The 26,536-nt window shown below is 41.2% G+C and overlaps 1 protein-coding gene across 14 annotated transcripts in view; it reads left to right on the plus strand.

The window, feature by feature from the left end:
* The window catches only part of kiaa1217 (KIAA1217 ortholog), a 149,701-nt gene that overhangs the window by 36,400 nt on the left and 86,765 nt on the right, over positions 1-26,536 (plus strand). The gene's annotated exons all lie outside the window — the stretch shown is intronic.

Consider the following 26,536-nt stretch of genomic DNA (forward strand, 5'->3'; position numbering starts at 1 on the left):
ATGTAAGGGTCTGCTTGGAGGGGTGGGCATGTTGTTGCAGAGACCAGTGAGAAGTTGATCTCGGAAGTCCAGTTTGAGTAAAACAGCCTTGAGTATAGACACAACAAATGTTGCACAAGACTTTATACTATGTGACAAGATTTTACGACTACAGCAAGTTATCTCCATGGCAATCATTTTATTTTACGCCTTGACAATCGCAAGATATACTGTAGTATACTGTACTGTAATTGCTTTGCTCATTTTACAAGGGACTCTATCAACAACATTGCAGTTTTTTTTGCAGGATGATCCTGCATTTCCCCCCTGTGCCTTTTGTATCCATAATCCTGCTGCGCCAATGCATCTGCCTCACTGATATGAATGAGGAAGCTTAATTTTTCGGCACAGTGCTATTGTCTGTGTGAACGCGGCCCTGATGGAGGAGAGAGGAATGACTACTCATGGGATCTCTGTCACTATCCCACTGCCTCGGTCTCTGTGGGGTGCAGATTAAGAAATGGAGGGGCCAAGAGGTTGAGGAAAGTGGTCTTATCATTCCCTTTTGGCCTTCTCACCAGATTCCTAACTCTGCAGGGCGCTAGCTTTCATGGTTTTGTCAGGTCACAGTCGTCTCACACTCTCAAAAGCAACTTGACCAAGATTGTTGAATTTGTGTACTCTGCATATATTGCCAGCAGCTGTTAAGAGTCCGATTGACAGACTGGGTATTTTTTTTCTCCATCCGTTAAAAGGTTTCCTGTCAATCACACTTGACTGTTCAGCTTGTACTCAAAGACAGCAGTTGCGGAGAGTAAGGGGGGTTTAAGTGTGGGGGTGACGTAGACGTAGGCAACAGGGGTGAGTCAAGTGAGAGAGTGACAGAAGGAGGTCAGGAATGTGAGCAGGGCATGCTGGGAAATCAACAGGTCTTGAGCTACGTCTGCTTGTGAATCCCTCCCCGCAGTAAAGACAGGTTATGGGTTATAAGGGGGCAGGTTTGTACTTGAAACCAGATGTTCTTGTCTGTGCAGCTTCCAGTCTCGTCTTTACACAAATAAAGGGTCTTTATGCAGCGCTGATTCACTTCTTGAGGGTTAGGGTCAGTCTGCCTTTAGTTCATTTGCCCCTAAATGTGCGCTGACACAATACTGAGTTAAGTAAAAAAAAAATCTAAAATTGGTCTTAATGGATCATGTGTGTTCATTTAAGGGCATTAAAAGTGACCCATCCTCTCTTTATACCATCTATATTTCTAAGTTTTTCTTCTTTTGTCTTCTTTTCTCACGTCCTCCCTCGCTCATTGCTTTTCATGTGTTTCTTTGTCTTTCTTCACACCCTCTCCACTTTTGTTTCTCTCTGCGCTTTTGTCCTCCTCATTCCTTTTCTTCCTGTCATGTTTTGACAGCAATTGAATCGGTTATTGAAAGATGCCATCGCCGCCCACACACACATATGCAGACTATCAAAAAGAATAAATGAACTGTGTGTACTCTCCCCATTTCGTCTCTGTCTCAGTGTGCGTTTTCGAGACAGCGAGAACTCTGTAGATTTCTTGTTATGAACAGTAACTTTGAAGTTCCAGTGCTCCAACAGTCCAGTCTCTCTAGAAACCAGCTATACAGTAGACTGATTGCACAGCCCTTTGATATACAACACTCACAAGGTCTTCACATTAGGGAACTGCTGTTGGCTGCATGGAGCCATGTGCTGCTTAAGTATTTGGATTTTAAATAGGCCAGCACAATTAAATACCCTTTCACTGCAGGCTAATGGGCAGCTCATCATATTCCCTATCCACTTATGGCTTGTATACAAACAAGGCTGGTTAATGTGGGGGGTTTAGACTGTGCCAGGTCCTCATTCCCCCCGCTAATGCCAGTTACAGGGCATGACGGCAGCTAAAGCACAGACCCACAGGGTCAGACAGAGCTGATGCACACTGCACTGGCAGATGATAAGTGCGTGTGACAGGTGACATTTCCACTGTGTGAAAGCTTCAGAGCTGACTGCTGCTCGCCAAAGGGCCAAATTTCAGCCTTAAAGTGGCAGCTTCCACCGAAAGCAAAATCCGTTTGACATTTTCTGTCCAGAGAGGATATAATACGAGTCTCAAGTACAGGTTCAAGTTCACCTTTTTTTTTTTTTTTTTTGGATACTGTATGACATTGCATCAAACTACGGTTCAGCAACATTTTGCCTGACTCCTTTAGGCATCTCTCGCTCTGGATACACATCTATATGTATTCTCGATCTGTTATTATGTACACTACACAGGCACCCAGACATTACACCCATGTGTGATTTTGAGCATCATTCCAAAACGTTAACAGCCTCCACCCTTCTGAGAAGGCTTTCAACAAGATTTGAAACCAGGCTGCCGGGATTTGCTCGCATTCATCAACAAGAGCATTAATGAGGTCAAACACTGATGATTGCCAAATTCTTTCCATAGTTGTTGGATGAGGTTGAGGTCAGGGCTCTGTGCCTCTGATGTTTCTACACACCTTACTCTGAAAACTGTTTATTTATGCAGCTTGCTTTGTGTCCAGGTCCTGTTTGTCCACATACTTTTGGTCATGTAGTCTATGTCTTTTTTTCCAACTAGTGTTGTCACAATACAGGAATTTCTATCTGCGATACAATACCTTAAAAATATCAATATTCAATAGCATGGGGGAAAATAACATTGAAGGCAAAAAATTAAAACATGACAACTTGTTTTTCTTAGTGGCAGAGTACTACTTAGCGGAATAACTTTACTAAGCAGAATGACAATAGTAAACATTAACAATAAGAGAGAGCAAGGAGGCGCAGCTGACGCCAAACATTAACAACAAGAGAGAGCAAGAAAACACAGCTGACAGCAAACATTAACAATAAGAGAGCGCAAGAAAACGCAGCTGACGCCAAACATTTACAATAAGAGAGAGCAAGAAAACGCAGCTGACGCCAAACATTTACAATAAGAGAGAGCAAGAAAACGCAGCTGACGCGAAACATTAACAATAAGAGAGAGAGAGCAAGAAAACGCAGCTGATCTATGTAGCAAAACGGCAAAAATGAGTATTGAAATCTTTTTAAATATTCAGTCAATTCAGAGAGTATAAAGTTTATTGATCGATTAAAGTAAGCTGTATAGTGTTGTTCCTCTGCTCTTTAGTTACTTTAAAGTGAGTCAGCTGTGTAACTTTTGTTAAACAGCAACCACTGTGGCCAAATTGACAATTATGAGATTATGATTAATGCTAAAACATAGTGTAACATAGCAAATGAAGACAAGCGTCAACAAGAAAGTGAATGCACTCTGTAATGAGAGCTATACAGCCAAGTCTACTTTGATTTAGCCACCATAACCTACAGGTCATACCAGGTTATTGAATGGAGGAATGGTACCTTTTATAGTTCATTATTTTAAGTTTTTTTTTGTGTGTGTTTTTTTCATCTCCAAAAAGTTACATAGACGAACTAAAATGCTTTCACTTACCATCATTAAGGAGACACAATATTCATCAGCACAGACTATTGTACAAAACTAACAGGGCAAGGCTAACCAGTAGGGTTGTACCATATCATAAAGTTCACAGTAATACTATTCTAATTTTTGATATGTTAAAGTTTTTTACATCGTCATAATGGCAATATTTAGACTTGTTTACATAATGACATCATACCATCACACAGAGTACCAACAAGCATGGCTGAGAGCAAATTGCTACCGGCGCCACAGCAGAGGAGTTAAGTTCCAAAAAGGGGAGCAACTTCAGTAGTGTGGAACTGAAGCGTTGTTAGGCCTGGGGGTCCGAATGTTTTATGAACAGCCCCGGGCTTTTCAGACCCTTTTAGTGACTTGCTGCTCAGAATAAATTCAGTTAGCAGCTTCTCTGGCAGCAGTAAAGCGTTACTCTACTTCTTCCCTCTCACCGTGCACACACAGGAATTGACATTCCCAAGTCATTTTGCCATAAGCCTGTCATAAAGTAAGCCTACGCGAAGCTCGACAAAAAAGTTAATATGTGTAAATGTGCAATAATCTTTGCAACATAACTTCCTGTCGCTATAGATACAGGCCTGTGTGTATGCGTGTGTGTGGGGGGGGTCTGATGGTCAGTGCCTAGTGACACAGTTGGCACAGCAAAGGAGAAATGGCAGAGCATACAGGTCCAGCTGGAAAAATACAGCTCAATTTTTTTTGGGTCTTTCCAAAAGAGAAAGAAGAAGGTGTACAAATTCAGCTTATGTGGTAACTTTTAATAATTTACTCATTTTGTTGCAATTGTATGTTCTTGAAGTCATTATCACAAAAATACCCTAAAATACTGTGATATAAAATTTTAGGGCCATATTGCCAACCCCGACTGACCAGATGATGAAAACATCTGGAATGGTAACGGTCTGGAAAGACTTTGACTTAACCTCTCTCTGGCACTCCTATCAATCTTTGCTATCTCCAGGCCTCCCAGACTCTTTTTCTCTCTTTGTGTCTAGATCAACTTGAAAGTATTTCACCTCCCGTGTAACCTAAGGGGTCCTTTGATCCCATGCCCCATCGTGCGAGGATTTGTTTCCAAGATGCTCTTGAGATAAAGTCATTTTTGGATGACCTCACCTTGTGGTGATTGAGAAGGTGAGTCAGTAAAAGAAACAGAACACGGCGTGATCGGGGGGTTTCATATGCTGTGTCTGCATTTTTCTTACCCACCCAGACATGGGCACCAGCACTCGTGATATGTTGTTTCTTGCCTGATACTGTTTCACAAGATTTGTTACCACATCAGTATGTGCGGAGTTGCTTCAGCTTGTTTACGAGTGATGGAGGTTATTAAGACCTTTCAGTGAAGCCTCAAATGCCATAATGTACATGTGTACTTCTAGCCATTGACAACTGCGCTAACAGCATATGGATGTGAATCACTGGCCAGAGAAGTGTTACATGCTTCTACATGCTCGTGGTACAATGTGTCAGTTTTGCTCACTGTTGATAGTCTGAGTGGTGTGTAACCATGACAGACTTCTTTTTTTGCCTTATTTCCTTGTTGAAAAAACAGCTTAGTGTAACAGGAATGAGTTCGGGGATTGGGATGTGATCACCCATTTCTTTGACATTGAAGCCAAGAGTAAGGATTACATTAATTGCAGCCACTCGTGACTCTTTAAACTCCCCAGTTATCTCTCTGCGTTTTTTTCTTCTTTGACTATCAGGCAGACTGCAAGAGTTATTAAGACTACAAAACACTTTCCCTCCATGTCAATTGGCCCGCTAAAACGGATATGTAATTCTAATTCTTCAGAAAGCCACTTTAATTACCTTTTTGTGTACATATCTGTTACAGAATTGGATGGTTTACAAGTTTCTGACTCACTGTACAGTGTCTTTTTACTCTGCTAAAAGGGAATTTGAGAGTGTGAGTTCCTTTGTATTATCCAGACCTTCCTTTTTTTGTGATTGAGCTGACAAATTGAAGCCCGTAAGTAGGGGGTTGATTCAAAGCAAACCCCCTCCACTCTGACTTTGAATTGAGCAATCACAAACTATTATTCATATGATTTACCCACCATTATGTCATGCTGATCTTGTCCCTTTGCATATGATTGAGAAAAAACATCCTTTACACCTGGTGCAAAAGAAATTTAAGTGACTGTCTCAATAGTATCTGAAAGTAGGGCTGTTGCAGTGAAGGAATTTCCCCTGCGGTGTTTAACGGAGGCTCAAAAGTGTGATGTGTAATCATGGATAAATAAGGAGAACTGGGCTCTCATTTATAAAATAGTTCAATGGATTCATACTAAAAATGTACGTACTGACAAAAGCCAAAATTGACATGTGCCAAAAAATATTCGACAGCTTCTACAAGCCAACACATTCATTCCAACCTCGTCACATATTGACGTGCTTGATCATGGACTTTCCACGTTCACATACAATGTGCAAGGTACCCTCGGTGCATTGGTTGTTGATGTTCTGGGACACCATGTCAAGTTCTTGTCTTTCAAAATACACTTCCGTTTTCACAGGAAATTTAACGTTTACATTCAGTCTCTTTTGAAATAAATGTTCTACGTTGGTACAACACTGCAAATTGATTGATTTTTCTTCAACAAGAAACATACGTGGTTGGGTTTAGGCAACAACAGCACGTGGTTAGGTTTAGGAAGAAACAACAAGGTATGGCTTTAGAATCTTACGGGACACGAACACCGCTCTCTTGGGTGAACATCGATGTTGGATCCACTCACCACCCCTTCCGTGCGCCCCATTCGGACTTTCGCCACCTTAACTCTCATTCTTGTCCCACTGCATTTCCCCCTGATGCTGCCAGGCAGCGTTAAACTATAACGGCAACTGGCTGCGTATCATGCTGACGTTAAAGGATGCCTTTTCGTTGGTTTCTGACGCAGGAAGTCACTGCCCAAGCCCTGGATTTCGACGACTCTGGAGTGAGACCGTGTTCTCCAATCAGACTTCCAGCTCACCATCTGCGTCGCCAATTTCCTGTCTCCAAAATGTTTGTAAGCATGGGTCAAAGTCTCTCACATCAAGTCTGTTTTTATAGATAAAAACGTTTGCGTGGGAAGTGGCGTACGCCTTTTTCTGGCCTCATTTTATGCGTAAGTATGTTTATAAATGAGACCCTTGGATATAGTGTTACAGGCGGGACCCTGTTCATTCCTATGAAAGTTGCTCACTGGTGTATGAAGCCAAAATTTTTCAGAAGCTGCATGTAAATTACCCAGATGATTGGCATTGCTTACACATCATTGGGCCCATAGCTCAGCACAGAACAGACACTCTGCGTCTCACCATGCTGCTGGTGTTTGTAGCAGTGTAAATATGTGGCGGTCCCAAGAAAACAGTAAAAAACATGAACATAGCAGCCTGTCACTATTTATTATCCATTTACGTCAGTTCCTTTAACACATTCAGATATCTGTTTTTGTTAAGGAGTTTTAAATTTTTTTAAGAACTTTTCCTCCAAATACCACAAGAGAGGAAGTGACTTAATGTTTTCTCAGCTGTGGGAGACAACTCACTTTTGTCTAAGACTTGTCAATAAGTACCCAAGCCTGGAGAGAAGTCCGATGAGTCATTAGAAGAAAGAAGAGTAGGTGAGTTAATGGTGTGTTCATGGACCTGGGGTGTGTGTTCAGAAAAAGAGTGGATGTGACTCATCCCTCAAACAGAAACAGATAATAATCGGGCCACTGAGCAAGAAGAAAGAGCCTTGGTTATGTGACTACTCATGAGTGTGTATTGTAAATCCCCCTGTTGTCTCTGGTGTGTTTTTCTTTGGGGGTGTAGCTTGGGGCAATGTTGCTTCTTCCTGATTCCTGAGACTGTGTGGATCTCAAAGAGACAGCAGAGGGGATTGGCTTTCTCTCTGTGTCAGATTAAGGATAAAACAAAGGCCTTAATCTCTGCGATGCCCACCCTGACTTCACTTCCCAGGGTTTGTACTTGTTGAAGTCAGACATTACCATGTCTACATTTTTTGCATATTTACTTTCCAGTGTGGCCTATTAGTTTGGCTTGATTACACAGCAAAGTCTTCAAAGCTAATACTGCAAATGTGCCATGAAATTCCTTCAAACCAGACATCTCACTACTTGATAGTTTTTTTTCAATTAAATGAAATGTGTGTGTGTGTGTGTGTGTGTGTGTGTTCTAGCCCAAAGCATAAATGTGGTTAATTCACCCAACTGAGGGTGTAAGCGGATGCAAGGCCTCCCTCAGGGTTTCCTCTCAAAGAGTCGACAGAGAAATCAATATGTCTCCACCTCCCCTCTTACACCCTTTTGCCCTTCAGGCAGCAAACGTGATGTGGTGTGTGTGTGTATATATATATCTTTTTTTCTTTTTTTTTACTGTGTGGGAATTAGTGAATGTGCACAAAAATGGCTGTATGCACAAACTGCTAAATATTCATACACTTTTATCTCCGCAGTTCAGACGATTCAAATTGAATCTCCTACTGTGTTTATTTCTTTCACATCGACATGTTGTCTAATGGGACTGGATTTTTCATTAATATTACATTAATATTTAGTGTTGCTGGCGGTACCCATCTGTGATCATTTGCAAGAGGAATATTTGGTTGAGGTCATTAAAATATTTTGTGTCCATGTAGCATACAGATTAAGAGAGATTTTCTACCGAGTTCAAGGTTAAGTTGAACTTCTGGGGCTGAAAATGAAGCCAATGCTCAAGTGCTAAAATCTGCAGTTCACTGAATGGCCACTTGAGGCTGGCTTCAGAGGCAAGTCGATCCCCATACACACCCATGATAAAATGCCCAACTTTACAGAAGAAATTAACATGTTTGTAGCCTGGTACAAAAAAATGGTTTTGGTCTCCATAGCTTATTTCCCCATTCGTGACAATTGTATGGGGGATGAATTTAACTGTAAGTCATACATAATTAAGTGTGGGCAGCTTTGAGTGGCAGGCTGTCTGCTGTTAGTGTCCTTGGCTTCTCAATCAGATCCACCCCTTGCTCCACCACAGCTCCAGCCTCTTGTCTAAATATGGTCACTTCTGGCTCCAAAAACCAAGATGGCAATGGCCAAAATGCAGAACTTGAGGCTTCAAAACGGGAGTCCACAAACCAATGGGTGGTGTCACGGTAGCTACATCCATTATTTTATTCATTCTATGACTAACCTCACAGCGAGAGGGTTCCTGGTTCGAGTTCGCGGGTGGGGGAGTTTGCATGTTCTCCCGTGTCAGCGTCGGTTTTCTCTGGGTACTCCAGCTTCCTCCCACAGTTCAAAGACATGCAGATTAGGTTAACTGGTGACTCTAAATTGCCCGTAGGTGTGAATGTGAGTGTGAATGGTCGTCTGTCTCTATGTGTCAGCTCTGTGATAGCCTGGCTGGTATTGTTAGGCTACAAAATAAATAGAATTAAATGTCAGCGCACATACTAGTGGAGGAACATCAGCAACATAACCCCTCATGTCCAACTCAACAGTAAATTCAACTTCTATAGACGACACTTTGCAGCCCATACATACAACTAATTTCATTTCAGCCTCACTAGAACTAACCACCCAGGCAGACAGCATGGGGCTGTCTTAACATTAAAGTGTACAGAAGCTACATCCACACATTTTACAGCAAAGGAGACACCGCTCAGTTTTTATGCACACCGTATACATGCAACACTCCCTAGCAATCCTGTGGTTGTTGACATTATCACTCTGAGTTGTTGCACTCACCTCTAACATCACTCTCTGAACCTTTTGCACCACAAAGTCCTCTTCTCTGTTTGTTGATTCTTGAAGCATATCGTTGTATTATTACTACTGTAGGTTGCTGCTTGTTTCTGCCTGTGAGTCTGTGTATGGTCTGGTTAGATTGTAAAACTGAATTGCCCCTCTGGGATAAATAAGGTTGTCTGAACTGAACTGAACTGAAAAACCAGTTCACTTTCTCACTTGTCCCATTATAACCAGTCCACTCAGCCTCAGGAATTATTGCCAAAAACTGTAGAAAGTTATCAAACACCTCACTAAATGTGTAAGTTCTTCAGTTAACATGAGCACTTTAGCATGCTAACAATCTGCCCTGTGTCACCTCACATTGTGGGTGTGTTTGATTTGGGTCACTAAACTGCTCCCTTGGTGGAGCATCAAATGAGTGATTAATTTAGGTAGATGCCACCTTCGTAACTATGCTGAGGCATAGTTATACTAACCACAAATTTAAGTGCATTGCTTTTGTACTGTTCATTAAACACTAGGCCCAACTCTAGTGTGACTCCCATTCTGCACCCCTCCCACCACCTGACCTCGGCCAGTGAATGTGAACATTTACAACATGTATCTCCTCCAGAGTGTCCGTCACCTGTCAAGCTTTGTTCTTCTGCAGCCGCAGAGAGACCTCAAGCTTCTTCTCTGCTGCAGCTGCTTATTTATCTCCTTCCTTTTGTTCCATTCTCTCACAGTTTATATTCACTTTTGTTTGTAGGCTACTCAGTGACAGATGTGACTTGAAATGTAGCAGGGTGCGATACTAGTACAAGTAAAAATGTTACAGTAATGAGAGTATGTAATTTATTACTTCCACCCCTGCTAATTACTTTAAATATACAGTAATGGTGAAGTAATTCAGTGGCTTTTGAGTGAAGAAGGGTAGCTGTAGCTAAGCACTCATGGTCAGTAACTTTTATAACATTGAATTAGCATAAAGACTGGAAGCCTGGGGAAACAGCCTGGTTCTTTCCGATGTGCAAAGACACCAGCACTGTAAAGCTCAGTAATTAACACCTATTATCTAGTTTGTTTAATGGGTGCATAAGCTGAAATGTAAAAACAGAAAGTTGTTCTTTTACCTGGAGTTTAGTGCTTTCATGTTTGTGGAACTACCAGCAGCTGAGTGCAGTGACTTCCTGGGGTCTTGTTGAAATAGTTACAACATGTAACTCCTCGTAAAACCACATGTTTTTGTTTTTACCTTTCAGTTTGTGTGCATAATACACAAATGAGATATGATGTGAGCTTTAGAGGCCTTGGTAGACTTTTTTGTTTTATTCTGATGAAGCTAGGCTGGCTGTTTCCCCCTGCTACAAGTCTTTATGCTAAGCTAAGCTAATTACCTCCTGGCTCCAGCTCCATACTTAGCCCACAGACATGAGAGTGATATTTATCTTTTTGAGTACATGTCCCAAAATGTTGAACTGCTCCTTTGAATAAAACAGTGTTGAAATAAACATAATATCTGACTAATGGTGTGGGAGTGTGCAGATGTGGACCACATGATCCACCATGGGAAACTCTACTGTACACTGTCAGATGATTAGGGCATGTGATGTGGCTGAAGACTGGAGGGTTGCACTATGATATTACAACAAGTGATTTCTACATCCCTGGCATCAGTATCTAAATTTCACACTCCAGAAATTACAACACTCTTACTGCTTTCCATCACCTGATTTTCCCTCCTTGTGTTGTCACTATTTTTAAGACTGATGGTGTGTTTTCATTACCTCAAGCCATGGCAGGCATGAAAGTGAAACTCTGACATTTTGGGTTGCAGAAGTTAAGGACCTACTGACCTTTAGCTGACACCCTGTGGCTAAATGTCCTCGTATAAATCATATCTGAGATAACAATGAAAAGAGAAATCAATCACCACCCTAAAAATGTGTCCAGAGATTTGAGTGATACCACATTCCTTCTCTGGTTCTTTAAGAGGTTCCAGCGGGCCCTGAGCAACTTTTTTTTCTCCTTCATAAAATGGAGCATTTAAGGGCATTTCTTGAAAGCATGCTTGTGGTTTATGGTCAGGAAAAGGAACTAGTAGCGACACAAAAAACTCATGTCTCTATTCATTGTTGAGGACAGGAAGGGCACTTGCTGTGTTTACTTCTCGGTTGATCCCTGAACTTTGGGATGCAAACTCTCTGCTCAGTAAATACTAGTTGTAAATTCAAAAATAGAAGCATCATGCATGTCTGAAGCAGCATGGTAATTTTTGATTTTCCTCTTGACTTTACCCTGTTGTCTTCTGTGCCACTTTGCTGCAACTGCAGCTTTCACCGCCTCAAAACTGCCCTCGTCTGTCCCAGTTTTCAACACCAGACGTGACAACAGACTGCGAACATGCAGTATCTGGTGTGACAGTCACATAGCTCAGCAAATGACCAGGATGAAAGGAAACTCTTGGTTCTTACAGTACTGCTTGTTGATGAATCGTCATCTGTGATCCACTGTACTTGCAAGCATACATATTACAGCTTGTATATTTCTTATCTTGTGGTCAATCTGTGTGAAAATGTAACTGTATGCTGTCTGCTAGAGATAGATCCAAAGCCAGCGTACTGTGTTTGAATATCACTCTCCAGCCAGAGAAGCCTATAAAAATCTCAGTGGCCTTTTTTTATTGTTGTGATGCACTTACATGCAGAAAACAAAGATGGAAAATAAGCTCCGAGATGCCTGGGTTGGGAGTTTGTGGTTGCAGCAGGGGCAACACATTACCCTTGTGTTTTAGCCAAGGCAGTGGCTCGTAAAGATTATTGATGATGTACACCATGTGATACGAGTGCTGAGCAGGATGAGGCGGCACTAAATCTCACTGATGTATAGGCCTCTTTTTCTCTCTTTCGCCCCATCCTGGGAGAGAGAGGCTGACAGATGAAGAAGAGAAATTAAAAAGTTGCAGGAGGAAAATTGCCAGACAAAGCTGGTCCATACTTTGCTTTAATGTTTCTCTTTTTTCCTTCCTCTTCTGTTTTTTTCCCTCTTGGCTGCATCAGTGGCATTTCGTGGTTCATCTGTGTGTGTTTGTGTCGGTGTGTGTGCAGACTTGCAATTGCAGTGCTGAGAGCACAGTATGCACTTGCAGACAGGTGCATGCATCAACTTGTATTTATTAAAGTTGCATGTGGAATGTGATATGATAGAAGTGTGTTTACCCGCAGTTTTAGTTACCTGTGTGATTGTTACGGTGGTTTAATCAACCCCCTCTCACAGTATCTGTTTCCCAGCGGCAACTTAGCTTTTCACAAAAACACTCTCTACATTATTGCGTCTATACCTGCCGCAGTAATGAGTTATGGTTTAGGGAGCTCTGAGTGAGCATCTCTTTTTGGCAAGGGGCTTCATGTTTGCAAGATGGACACATAAATTGTATTCACACCGAGCAACTGTTGCCGTCAGGGAAAGAAGCCCCACCCGTTTTCAGCGTCTGTCTAAATATGAAACTGATAACTTAGGCATTCCCTTCTGTCGGAGAAGTGTGTCAGTGTTTGCTCACTAAAAGAAATATCTGCATTTATTTGCAAAGACAAACTGCTCCAGTTTCTGCACCAAATCAGTAGCTTGTGTGTGGTTTTGCTTTTAGAAATGGATGGCGGGAGTCAAAAGAGGTTTTTTTTTTTGTGGTGTGTGTAAATGTTTATGAGCTGTGTTGCTTCAGGCCTTTGGCAGTGAGCGTGATGAACAGGATATTCATATCTAAGAGAAGTCAAAAAGACTTCTCATTGCCGGTGTGAAATATAGATGGTATAGTATTGGGGTTTTATTAACCGTTTGTTTACAGTGAGACCTGATCTTTGCTTATCTCTGCACCAATGAGGGCCTAAAGCCAAAGTAGTCGCATTCATTATAAATTAATTAGAAAGATAGAGAGTTAGGGTGTATTTCACAGTGCCCCCAATCAACAGCGAAGCAGCAGTGCACCAAGTGCTTGTTCTTAAAGGGCGCAGTGCTGATATCAGATGCTGCAACATCCTACCGGTTAATAACTGTGTGTGTGCTGCCTAACTGTGGCTTATCCAAAAATAATTGAGTCATTTTTAAATGTACCTCATTTGCCAGTAGAGCAGAATGCCATTGTGCTATAATTGTCAGGTGCTCAGCAGGGTCTCAGCCTGTCATAGTTAACATAATGACTGTCAAATACAGAGAGCACCCTAACCCCTGCTCTGAAGCCATTAAGATCCCCGTGACCCACGTGCGCTGAATTATAAATTTGTGGTTGTGCTATCACTTTATCTCAATTATGTGTCTGACTTTGCCACTCTACTTTTGCCTCTGATCCGGCAACAGTTATATTTTTACACCTCTTTCTGAAACCATGCTTTCTTTGGCCCTTTTATAGTACTAACAATCTGTATAGGCACCTGGGCCCAGCTGTTCAGCAGTAATCTGATCAGACTTCAGCTATTGCATTAAATAAAACCTGGAAAATAGGATGTTTAAAAGAAAGAAGTCATCCGTTGATCCAATCTTGATTTTTTACATTTTTGGGATACCTTTGATCCAAAAAATCAGGATTATCCTGATCCCCAGCAGAAGGGTGGATTCAGGGCAGATTTCAGGAATAAAATTCAGTTCAGTTTTATTTATAAAGCCCAATATCACGAATCAAGTTTGCCTCAGAGGACTTCACAGCATACGACATCCCTCTGTCCTTGGACCCTCACAGTGGGTAAGGGAATGAGGAAAGGTAATAAAACTTTTAAATTGGTCAAATATATACACATTTTTTTATGTTTGGCACTGATTTGCTCAGCTGTTACAGTTACAATAGATAAGTAGAGATTAAGTTACCTCATAAACCTTTCAATACAGTAAAGTAAAAATAAATACATAAATAAAAAAAGATTATGTCTGCATAAATTAATCCCCCAAATTCCTGTCAACATCAAACAAAATTTGCTTTATTTTCTTTCTGTCTCATTCATTTATTCATTTTCCGTAATGGCTTATCCTGTTGAGGGTTGTAGGGGGGCTGGAGCCTATCCAAGATGACACTGGGTGAGAGGCGGGGTACACCCTGGACAGGTCTCCAGACTATCACAGGGCTGACACATAGAGACAGACAACCATTCACACTCACATTCACACCTACGGGCTAATTTAGAGTCACCAGTTAACCTGACGTGCATGTCTTTGGACTGTGGGAGGAAGCCGGAGTACCTGGAGAAAACCCATGCTGACATGGGGAGAACATGCATGTTTTCTGTCTCTTCATTAAAAACACCTATAGTGACCCACCTTGGCTATCCTACGTGATGGTCTTTCACTGAAAAATAATTTCACTGTAAAATAAAAGTAAGCAGCTGGCAGCAGAGATCCCAGTATGTTACTGTTATTTTACAGTGCAGCTACTGTATATGACAGTATCATGGATTACTGTATACTACTGTATAACTGTGGGTTTTACGGTCATTTTACAGTGGCCTACAGTATATGCCAGTTACTGTTTATTTAAAGGTAATAAAATCTGCTACTTTTGGATTTAATTCCTATAAATACCCATGAATATAAATACACAAATATAAATAAATACACAAAATAGTAGAAAACACAAAAGAATTAACATTTGAACCATTTGTACAGCTGACTTTATAAGACTAGTGATATTTGGAACATGTTTATAAAAGAACTGAGAAGGTACTATATTACCATATTTAGAAGAAAGTGTCTCCAATAAAATATTGAACTCATGAGCAAGTGACTCTGGAATGTTTCAAGTTTGTAAAAAACACACTTTATTTTGAAGTACAGTGAATTTCCCGCAGAAAGCTTTTATTTTAAAATATTGTTCTCTGCTGTAGAGTGAGTGAATAATGGACAGTTACCTAAAAGAGACGGCAAACTAGCTTAATGACATGGCCAAACACAAGTATGATGCTGGATATATTGAACTGTGTGGACCTTGAGCTAATGACTAAGAAGAAATCTGGACCCCGTGGCTGGATCAGTTGGGAACCACCACTTTAGAGCACTAGTTATCCAGATTTGGTAATGTTGAAAAGTTTGTTTCTGGATCAGGGTGAGCCAGTCTAATGGTCTTTTGAAAAACCAGCACAAAAGTAAGATGGATTCGCTGATCCTGGATAGCGAAACACGGTTCATTTTGACAACCAGGCTCTGAATTCAGACATCCAGCCTGTTCTTTATGGAGACATGTCTGTGCAATATGTGGAGGAACAGAGCTGTAAAACATAGTGTGCTGTTCAATACAAAAAAAAAAGAGTAAGATTTATTCCTGCTGCACTGCACTTTGTACTTATTGCAACTTGAAATAAAGCAGACTTCCTGGCCACATATGGAATCTCTCATCTTTTGATAGTGTGCAGGTTTCCTACCACTTCACATAATTATACCTCGCAACACTTAAGTCTTTGACATCAGTGAGAGTGTGGTGAGTTTCCTCCACTCCACTCCAGAGAGTCCAATGGCTCCTGGCATGTAGCGCCCCCAGCTGTACAGCTAATAGGATTTCAGGTCGAACTTGATTCATTATGCCCACACTGGAGTTTCTGTCCCCGTGAAGGTTTGCGCCTCTCATGCAGTTTTGTCAAAGAGTTTACTCTGACGTTTATTCATTTTATCCCTGCTAGCACAGCTTGTTCAATTAGGCTGTGACTGAGAACTTCACTTTTTTGGCAAGTATCTTTCCCTAAATATGAAGCAGTGAGATGGGTTTGACAGCTGCCCTGTGCCTCTGAGCATCTTTGGTACATTCTTACAGTATTAAACACTAGAAACATTGAATCAGGGATCAAATGTACTCACCCCCACCCCCATCCTCTCTTAAATCTGGGGATTTTTCTAAAGAGGAATAATACGGTTTGGCTGCGTGATGAAGTCATTGGTAAGACATGCATGCTTTCCAGCTAGGCAGCTAAAGCTATCATGAGACTGACGCAGCATTTTAGCCTGAGCTGCGGGGAGAGAATAGGGGGGGATTTCTGCTAAACTGATGTCAACAGCTGGAGGTTTAATACTTCACAGAAAACCGGGATGCACACGAGAATATTGTGACAGCAGTTTCTCCAATTTTTTATTTTTTTGGCGGGGGGGGGTTTCACTTTTATCTCCGATGCTACCACACTTATTCCAGTTCATCACAAAAATGAAATCAAAAAGGGTGAATGTGTTATCAGTTTAGGAGCAGTGGGAGCTGGAGAGGAGCAAATTTAATAGACCGTTCAACCAAGTGACAGGATAAAAAGATTTAATCCCTTTATTACTATACTTTTGATACTGCTCTGAGTGGAACAGTGGAAATACATTTTAAATCTGATTATTTTGGCTGCGCAAAAGTCAATTGTTTGCATCCATTATTTGTAGAGTCTGTTTCTTTGCTTCAATTGTCTCCTCGAATTAAACTCAGCCAAATAACCATTTGTCATGATCCTTCCGAGCCAATAGCGTTGCAAGACGCCCAGCAGAAGAATGTAGATGGGTTGTGATAGGCATCAGAAACTCTTATCTAACATCCCTTCTGTTATATAATATTTGATTTCTTATAACCAGGGAGACTGAAGGAAAAGACAATGTAAGGCAGAGCAGGCAGGACCCATTCTGGCATTACACAACAGGCGGTGAAACAAGGATAGGAATCAAACATGATCATTTGGAAAGCTGGACAGTGTGTATTTTTTGCATCCTTGTTGTACAATATAATATATTTCATCTGTGTCCCACCTTGACAACATCACACAGATTTGCCAATAAATGAACACATGCCCAGGTGTATGCTATCAGGACAGATGATGCATGGGTGTTCCTGGGTGGTGACACTGTATAGATGTGCGTCTGTCCCTGCAGGCTTGTTGTTTTCGGAGAACAGATGCTGGGCTGCTGGGACTTGGTGATGGTACTGACCTGTGCTGCTCACTGCAGACTGTGTCTCTAAACTCTGTTTGAAAGATCCGGAAAGTTTCAGCACCCCATACTGGCCAAGTTTATTCTGTCCTCGAGGCTGTAAAAAGAGCTACTGCAGACCTTTCCCTCTCTGACTTCCTATCCTGCCTTTAAGTTAAACGTTGAGACAGAAAAATGCAAAACACATTATTTCATTCTGAGAATCTAGAAGATGATAAATTCTGAATTTGCCTGCAACACTATAGTAACCTGTTGAATTATAGCGACACAGATTCAATCAGAATGTAAATTGGAACCTTTCAACAAACCGCATCATACTATTGTCATTAGGTGGGTTTCCATCCACCTATTTTTATTTGCATTTTCAACAATTGCGAAAAGAAACTTGAATGGAAACGCCAGAAATTTGAAAAAGGGCCGAAATATCGCAAAAAAGTTTTTACGCTTGGAGGGGGTGGAAAAGTCAGCGTATCGATATTAGGAAAATGCAACTTTTGGCAATGGAAACAGATTTAGCGAATAAACAATGACGTAGGCTACCGAATCCTACTTCTACTTCACACACACACCTGTGTGAACTTAGAGAGAGGTAATTACTCCAGTGTCAGGTGAGCGTAGGCTATTTCACAGCTTACCTGAATAGACTGGACGTGTTGAATACCGCTGCATCATGTGTGCTGTCTGGTGTACCAACACAGACATCACGGCTTTATGTAGGCTACGCTGACAACGCTGATATGAGTGTGATGAGAGCTCTCGCAATAGCCAAGAAGTCCCCAAGGAATCCCTCCATCTCGCCGTAGTCATGGATGTGCCGGTAATTGTTTACATCAGTTGTGGACATGAGACGCTCTCAATGACATCATCTCACGGTGCCCTCTTCTTCTACGGGTGTTCTTTTGCATTTTATTTTTCATGAGAAGCGCGACCTTCTGCTCAACCCGTTGACTCCCAATACTCGCAAAACAATAATGAATGGAAACGTGCATAAATTCACAAAATTCGCTTAAAATTTGCGATACATTTGGATAGAAACCCAGCTATTGTCTCCCACCCAGTGATAGGGGTATTGTGATAGATAAATATGAGGAAAATATGAATGTTGTCATGTCATTTGAGCTGACTTAACCTTTAAATTTCTTAAAAATTGTAATGTAAGATGATATGAAATTTGACATGGATATATTCAGGGTCATTTGGGATATAAATCCTTTTAAAATTTCATATTAATGATAAAAAGCGGCTTGGTGGTGCATTAGTTAGCATTGTCACCTCACAGCAAGAGGGTTTCTGGTTTGAACCTTGGGTGGAGCGTTAGATCCTCAGGATGGTGGAGCCCCTCTGCCCAGAGCCTGTGTGTTCTCCCCATATCAGCGTGAGTTTTCTCTGGGTACTCCGGCTTCTTCCCACAGTCCAAAGACATGCAGGTTAATTGGTGACTCTAAATTGGCAGTAGGTGTGAATGTGAGTGTGAATGGTTGTCTGGTGACCTGTCTAGGGTGTACCCCGCCTCTCTCCCAATGTCAGCTGGGATAGGCTCCAGCTTCCCTGCGACTCCTAACAGGATAAGCAGTTTACGGAAGATAAATGAATAAACTTAGAAGGGTTTTTTTTAGATTGAAATTTCTAATATGAGGAAATTATGAATTTGTTAGAATGTAATTTGAGGTGAGCATACCTTAATACTTCTTGAAAACTGTACAGTAAAACCCTATGAACCTTCATAGGGTCATAGTCAGGTTTGTCCTTTCAGCGAATCCTTTATGACAGGACAAAGATGATTAGGGTTTCTGGTGATATTTTAACTCTGGAGCTCCCCTTTTAAAATAAAAAACAGTACAGTAGAATAGATATCAATAGATTTTATGATTTTTAAAAAACTGTAATGTGTCTTTGAGCATTTGTTAAAAGCGCTTACAAATAAAATTTATTATTATTATTATTATAACTTCTCATTTTATAATTGGATTTCATGTAATGCAAAGTGCAATATAATGTTGTTTCACTTGGTCTATCAAATGAGAGAATTTTTGCTAAAATACGGATCTTTCTTCATGGCTGCTCTATGCACTCATACCGGAACACTCAAATTTAAAAACACGGCTCACTTGACCTCAGTAAGAACCATCAGTCAGGACCACTATTAAAATTATGTTGTATAACTGTGATGTACATGTGATGTGATGTAAACTGACTGACGGCAGCCAGTCATTATTATTAATTGTTAAATGTTCTTTTTGATAAGGGCATCAGACCAAAAAAAGAAAGCCTTAACAAAAGGGCACTTTGGACATCAAGTGACAGAGGAGCAGGTGCTCAAACACTCTCAGCCTCCCTTCTGCACATGCTTGGGTGACACTGGTGTTGAAAATTAGCACGTGTGCTACATACACCTAAGCAAAGGCATCTGGTCTGTCCACTGGGACAGTCTCAATGTATTTGTGATGTCCATATCAAATAAAATAAACCTAAACTATGTGTTCCTTACCGTCATTTATAATAACCTGCCTATTATGCACTTCTGAATAATTTAAGTTAATTTATCTAAAAGTTGCTGGAAATAATAGTGGCAGTTAATTAACAAGTGTAATTTGGGCATGAAACATTCAAATAATTAAATTAGCGAGGTGGAAGTGAAAACATGGGTTAGCATCAGCAGAGTAAAAGCAGTAGTTTTGTGAATGTAGGTAATTTCACAGATTTATTGTAGACGTATAGACGACTTCACACTGTGGCTGAATGGAACCACAGAGATGCTGCAGATGTAATAAGAAAGTAAAGTAAAACATTTATTTTCTTACCCTCTCCTCCCTTGCTCTCTTTATTCTCTTAGAGACAGAATATTAATTGTGATTGGGACCAAATATTTCTCAGCGCTGCCTATTTCATAACATATTTGTTTGTTGTTGTGCGATCCCCTGAAATCCTTTGACAGGCAAGCAGGGAGCGTCTCATATCAACAGGAAGTCAAGGAGGGTATGCTAAGTTGCTGATTGAGACCCACAGTTCACAATGTGACAGCTGGCAGTTTATTTGTTGTGCAACCAGCAATCATCATTTATTCATTGTTGAAACATTTTCCAGAGTAGCAATAAAGGATGCTTTTAACGACAGGCAAATGACTTATATCTTAAGGGCCGCTTTAACTCCAGATTCCTCATAGATATGTTTTGCATAATAAATATTTTGAGAGGCAGATGCAGCACTGCAGGCCGCTATAAAACCCTCCCTTATGAGGAAAGCATATTTGCTCATTTTTCTTTTGACATTGCATAAAACATCTGATAAATATTTTAGTGTCATTATTCTTAGCCATTCTAAATGCATTATATTAAGACCAATAATTCTTATATTGCACCAGAAGGCCCTGAAGTGCACTTATGAGCCCAACACAATTAAGCGAAATGCTTTTGTATTACTCTATAAACCTGATTACGAATCGCATTTCTATGACAACAAAAAACAACAACATGTATTTACAGTTATTGTTTGTTCGGCTGCACTCACAATCATTTAAAAGTGTTACATAATAGAGGGGGAAGTATGAGAGGCAGAGATGGAGTGATGGACAGATGTGGAGCCAGGTGGGAGAGGAGAGGAGCCTGACCTGACAGGTTCACCGCCTCAACCAGCTGCTGGCCCGCTTGTATTGTCAACCATTTCATACACGCTCACCGTCTAGGGGTTATTGACAGTTGAGACGATCCTACTAAGCACTGTCGTCTTCAAACACAGAGATGTTATTAGATGCAGGAAACGCTTGAATGCCAAAGTGCACAGAGGGCATGTCTGTGTTCATAACAGAATCAGGACCCAGCTGTTAGAGGCAAGATTTTTGAGGAATAAAGGCTCCAGTGTTCAAGTTTTGCATCACTGTCTATTAATACTTTGACCCAAGTGTTCTGGTATTATTTTAAATCTAGCAATCGCAATTATCTAAAAATTGCACAACAACAGAGCTTCTCTAAACACTGCAGTCAGAGATTATGTGGTAAGTGTGGTACCAATACAATCAAGCAGTAATGAGAAGGAGTGTCCTGCGTCACACAAAGTGATGCAATAACACAAGCCAACCACCAATCAAAGCAGCGGTAGACCAGCAATTCCTGTGTTCAGTGAGGTAAAATCATTGTTTTTGTTGATGAAGTCTAGTGGCTTTGAAGAGCAATAATGGCCTCAGTTCCCATCAAAAATGGCTCTCTGATGAAGCCGAGGCTCTCTTTCAACTTTCTTCACCAGTAACCCATTTACATTGGCTCTCTGCAATTTCCTCTGGTCAAGTAACCCACAACAGGCTTTTTGGACTTGTTGGCCAAGACCAGATGCCCATGGGGTTATGTTAGCAGTATTAGTGAGAACCATAAATACACAGCCATACAGGCTAGAGACCCAATAATGACCTGAAAGCTGCCAAAAGCTGCATGTGTGTTGATTCACGGAGGGATTGGCAGTATTAGCTTTTACTTTTTCACAATTCGAATCAATTAGTATGTGTGTTCTTAAAAGTTTCTTTTTGTTTATATTCTTTGCTCAACCTGTTTTGTTTAAACTTAAACTGAATTAAAGTGATTTTTTTCCCCTCACATGCCTCCATGGTGAACAAAGAATCCAAAAGTTGAGAAAATTCTTGATGAATTGAAGTCATACTGGGCCACTTTTAACAACAGCAAAACTACATCAAAACATCTGTTTACAAACTCTCACACAACTCCCGCATCATAATCTAAAGCCCTTTTACACAGAGATTGCACTATAGGGCCGCTACGAGGTCCCCTCTTCATGCTTCCTTTGCCAAACAACAACACCATCATTCCACTCCATTGTGTGATTTTATACAGCATGCTGGCATCGCGAAAGCATGAGAGGCGCGATAGGTGTGACATGTTACACAAATAGCCTCAGCCTCTGGTGTAGCATATAAAAATGCATCTGCAGTGCTTTATAAATAATAACAGTGACATAACATTGCAATAACAATCATGGCTGATCTTGTCCTCTGATAAGAGGGAAAGGAGCTTCTGGACCTCATTATTTTCCTATTTTTTGGATATTCTTGGCAACTAAAATTCTTCTTTGAGTTAGTCGCTAACTGCTAACAGCTACTTTTTAAATTTCCTACAATGGTTTTCACGCATAACACGTCATCATGCCAGCTTTTCCCTTTACACAGATGTTGTTTCGGCCCTATTACTACCTCTGATGCTGGCTTTAGGCGTAACATCTCTGTCCTCCCATTCTGCGATTGTACCTTTTATATAGACCAGCGAGGCGGCATAATGGCATCAAATACCCGCCTTGAAGGGGCAGAATAAAAGGGGCTCATGTCTCATTTATTCAGTTTTATGCTCATTTCTTCCCATTCAAGTCTTTTTGCTTAAACCTTGGTATTTGAAACTGAACTAAACCTAGGCGCTGCTGCTCTACTGCTGCCACGATCAGTGAGTTTGCTTGTGTTATTGTGTGACATTGGTAAATTTAAACTAACCCTGTAAAACACCAAAGTCACACAATAACACAAACAAGCTAACTGATCGAGGCAGCAGAGAGTAGCAACTCCTTTGTTCAGCAAGGTAAAATTATTGTTTTTGTCAATGGAGTCTGATGGCTTTTAAGAGCAATACAGTGGCCTTTAGCCAAATATTCTTAATATAGTGAAAATTGAAGTCAGTGCTTTTTTTCTTTGTAAGTTGGGCGTCTTTTTATGTGGCTAAAAAATGTATTGTACAGTCTTGTGCACAGAAAAGTGGCACGCCTGCATAAAACTGGATAAATGTAACTTTTATTATACTACATGAGTTGTTTGAGAGTTTGTTAACGGATGTTTGGATATAGTTGTGCTGTTGTTGAGCATGGCCCTGTACGACTTCAATTCATCAAGAATTTTCTCTGTTTTTGGATTCTTCGTTCACAGCGGAGGCATGCGAGAAAAACAAAATTTCCTTCACGAATTCAGCGTAAGACGGTGTCACTAACTGACATACAGATGGTTACTTGGGGGGGTATTCCTTTAAGAGTAAAGAAATGTTAGCATGCAGATGTAAGCATGCTATCAGTCAGAAAAAAGGAAGGTATATACTGTACACTCCTATCATGACACTCAACCCAACCCACTGTGTGATATTTCAGACTGTCAGCTGTGACAAATTGAAGATAATTCTAGAAAACTGCACGTTGTGTGTGGTGGTTTCAGGCGATGCAATGTGAATGGTTTCTCTCTGCATTATGGGTCCCTTTGTTCCATCTATAATTTCATTATTGTAGTAACTGACAGCTGCACTCAAAGGCATCCTGACAGTGGTTGCTGAGTGAGAGAAACACTTTTCTGATTTGCTTTAGTAAGATATTTCTTAACTAGGGTATTTCTGCTCAGTCTGAAATTCAGAAGTGAAATCTGGGAACAAGTTGGTTTGTGATCTTCAGATTGCCTGCAGACTAGCTGTTTCTGAAACTGGCTCTCAGCCTCTACTTTGGTTATCTCTCATACCTTTGTTGGCCCAGTGTTGGCTGTCTTGTTCTTTGCTTTACATCTCTGAGATCATCTGACAGGAAGACTGATCAGCCCTGACCAGTCTTATGTCATTCTGTGGGAATGATACACTCACATTCTCTCAAGGACATAATCTGTCTAACCACATCTTCACGGATGCTGCCACTTGCATTCAGGCATTTGCGTGTGCACCCACCCAGAGATGGAAAGCCAAACAGTCAGACAGGCAGACAGACAGGAACACAGTCATGTGACCCCTCTGACCCTCTGTGCTATGTTCCCCGGGTGAGTTATGTCTCATTGTTCCTTTCTGTCACTGCAGCAGCGGGCCATGGGACAATCAGACTGGCCTCATAGTGCCACATTCACTTCTCCAACCCGGGTCTGATCTCACACCTCTCACTTCACATTCTCATTACTTCAGGCTGTTATTAATTTATTTAATCAATATCTGTTCAACTTCTCCTACACACAAATCCATAATGGCAGTTTGATTCACACAGCTGTACATCAAGATATGAGCATGAGCTGTGGCGTCTCTGCATTCTCAGATGTGTTTATGATGGGTTAAATACAGGGTGTTACACACAGTGTTGTCCATTATTTGCATATTAAAAGCATGGTCATCATCTTTAGACTGAAACCTGTAAAGTCAATAACTCAAAACTTCAGTAAGATTACTCCTCAAGCACTTTTGGAGTGTTTGATGCTGACTCAGAGATCATATTAGACCAGTGGCTCCATTGTGGCCTTCAGCTAAACTCTCCAGCGTCCCTGTTGAAGATTATGAAACTGGCTTTAAAATAGAGAGCAGCAGCTCACCAGGGCTTTGGATGATTTGAGGCTAAATATATGAAAAAGGCAGCTTGGTCCACGGGCTAGAGTGGGATCTGGGTGGATGGCAGCCAAGGCCTTTGGTGCCTCTGTGTTTTTTTCCCATGCACTCTGCATCACTTTGGTAGAAAAGATGCCCTGCAAACCAAAACCTTATGTGGGCCAGCAAGACACTGACTCTGAGGTTCTGGATACTAAAGTGAAAATGACTCTGCAAATATACCTTTAATTGTTAAAGATATATTTGATATATTATTTATTTTTATTTGTATTCAGAAGGTTTTATTTATAATGCCTTCTTAGCCAACCAAGAAAATGCCATTTACTGATGAGATGCAGTTGGAAAGATCTGGAAAATATCTAATGAGTGGACCTTTTGGTGAACTTTTTTTTGTCATGCTCCTATTTCCAATATCACAAATAAAATCCTTCAAACTCAACACATATTAGTGAATTGTATGAACAGTTTTAAACGCATCCGTGAGTAATTTATGCATTTTACTCCAAAAATAATGACCTGGTTACTCAAGTACCATTTTTCCATTGTCACTCTTGGCCGTGCCGAGTAAAGCCATGCCGTGTTGATTTGTGTTCCTATTGTCAGTTTAGATGTGCTGTGCCACGCCAAGCTGTGCCTAAAATGGACTTTCTCTGGAGGGGTCCAAAAGCTAGGCCACCCGCCCTCAAGCAGATAGTGGTGACGTCTCGTAGAGCTTAGATTCTCTGCCCGAGCCTGAACCTGACCCATAATTGCCCACCACTATCCTCGGGCTCGGACAGGTCCGGCTCCTCATAATAGACCTAGGCTATGGAACCAACTACTTATCACACCTGGGCCCTTGACGGTGCCACTGGCCGCGCACATGTGAGTTCCTCCCTTCGCACTCATCACACTTGACCTGTTGCGCATAGGCCTAACGGGCGAAATGGACCCTTCGGATGTCAAGAAAAAAATAGCCTCAGGAGAGTTTAAATTGGCCCAATCTCAAGGGAAGTCCAAGGTTTGAGTCGAGTCAAGTGGACAAAGTGCAGCACAATGCTGGTATATGACAGCAACAAGACGGGGACCTTGTAACGGCCCAATCCTTAAAAAGAAAATGTTGGGTTTAAACTGGGCCGGGCCAGGCAGAACATGCACGGGCTCGGGTGGGGTTGGGCTGGATTTTTTGGGCCCGATCTAAGCTCTAACGTCTCGCCAACCGCAGCTAACCCCCGATGACCCCCCTTCTGCCCCCCAAACAAGTGTGTGTGTTGCGAGACTCGACTCACCTCTGTCTGCAGGAGACCAGAGAAAGCCGTTTTTCAAAGTCTCTGTGTGTACAGTTCTCAGCATTTTTGTAGCTTCTAACTGAATCTCTGCGGTTTGGAGTTCAGATTCTCACCTGCATCCTGTTTTCTGCTTTATTTTACTGTTATATCTTCGCTATCAGCCGTCCTCCATGGCTGAGCTATAATGTTAGCTAGCTCAGTGGTGCTAGGTGAATTAGCAATTGCATTAGTGCCATCTAGTTCCAGTATATTTGAGAGAAGGCAGACATCTCTATGGCTGATATCTCCAACACTCACGCTGTCGAGACTCACGCTAAAACAATCTAGACTGATAACTAGCACTACAGGTAAGAGGAAACATTTATTTGTGATCTTGGGGTGAACTGTTCTTTGAATGACACCATGTACAACAGTAAAATTGCATAAAATATAAAACTTTTTATCCCTGTCTTTTAGTCAGACAGTGTAAGTGCTGAACCCTGATGTTTCCTGTATATGAATTTCAGCAGCATATTCCCACAGACATGTCAGCATTACATCCTGTTTCAGCATATCCAGCAACAATGCAACAGCTGGATTAAAGTGGCCATATGACAAGCTGTCATGTTGGATAACAGAGGTTGTCGCAACTCATCCAGTTCTTTTCTTGTTCGCTATGACTCATCTTCACTGAATTTTGCAAATGTGCCTTGCGCTTCTTTCCCCCCCAGTTTTTTAAAAGTTTCTTTTTGTTGTTGTTTTGAAAAGCTGTCTTTGATTCCATAAAGCTTCTGAATTTCTTTTCCTGATGGCATTTCTGTTGCTGAAAGCAAACTGCGTGTCATTTCAGTCTCTTTTACTGAA

Source organism: Epinephelus lanceolatus, chromosome 20 (genome assembly GCF_041903045.1).
Source record: "Epinephelus lanceolatus isolate andai-2023 chromosome 20, ASM4190304v1, whole genome shotgun sequence".
Lineage (NCBI taxonomy): Eukaryota > Metazoa > Chordata > Actinopteri > Perciformes > Serranidae > Epinephelus > Epinephelus lanceolatus.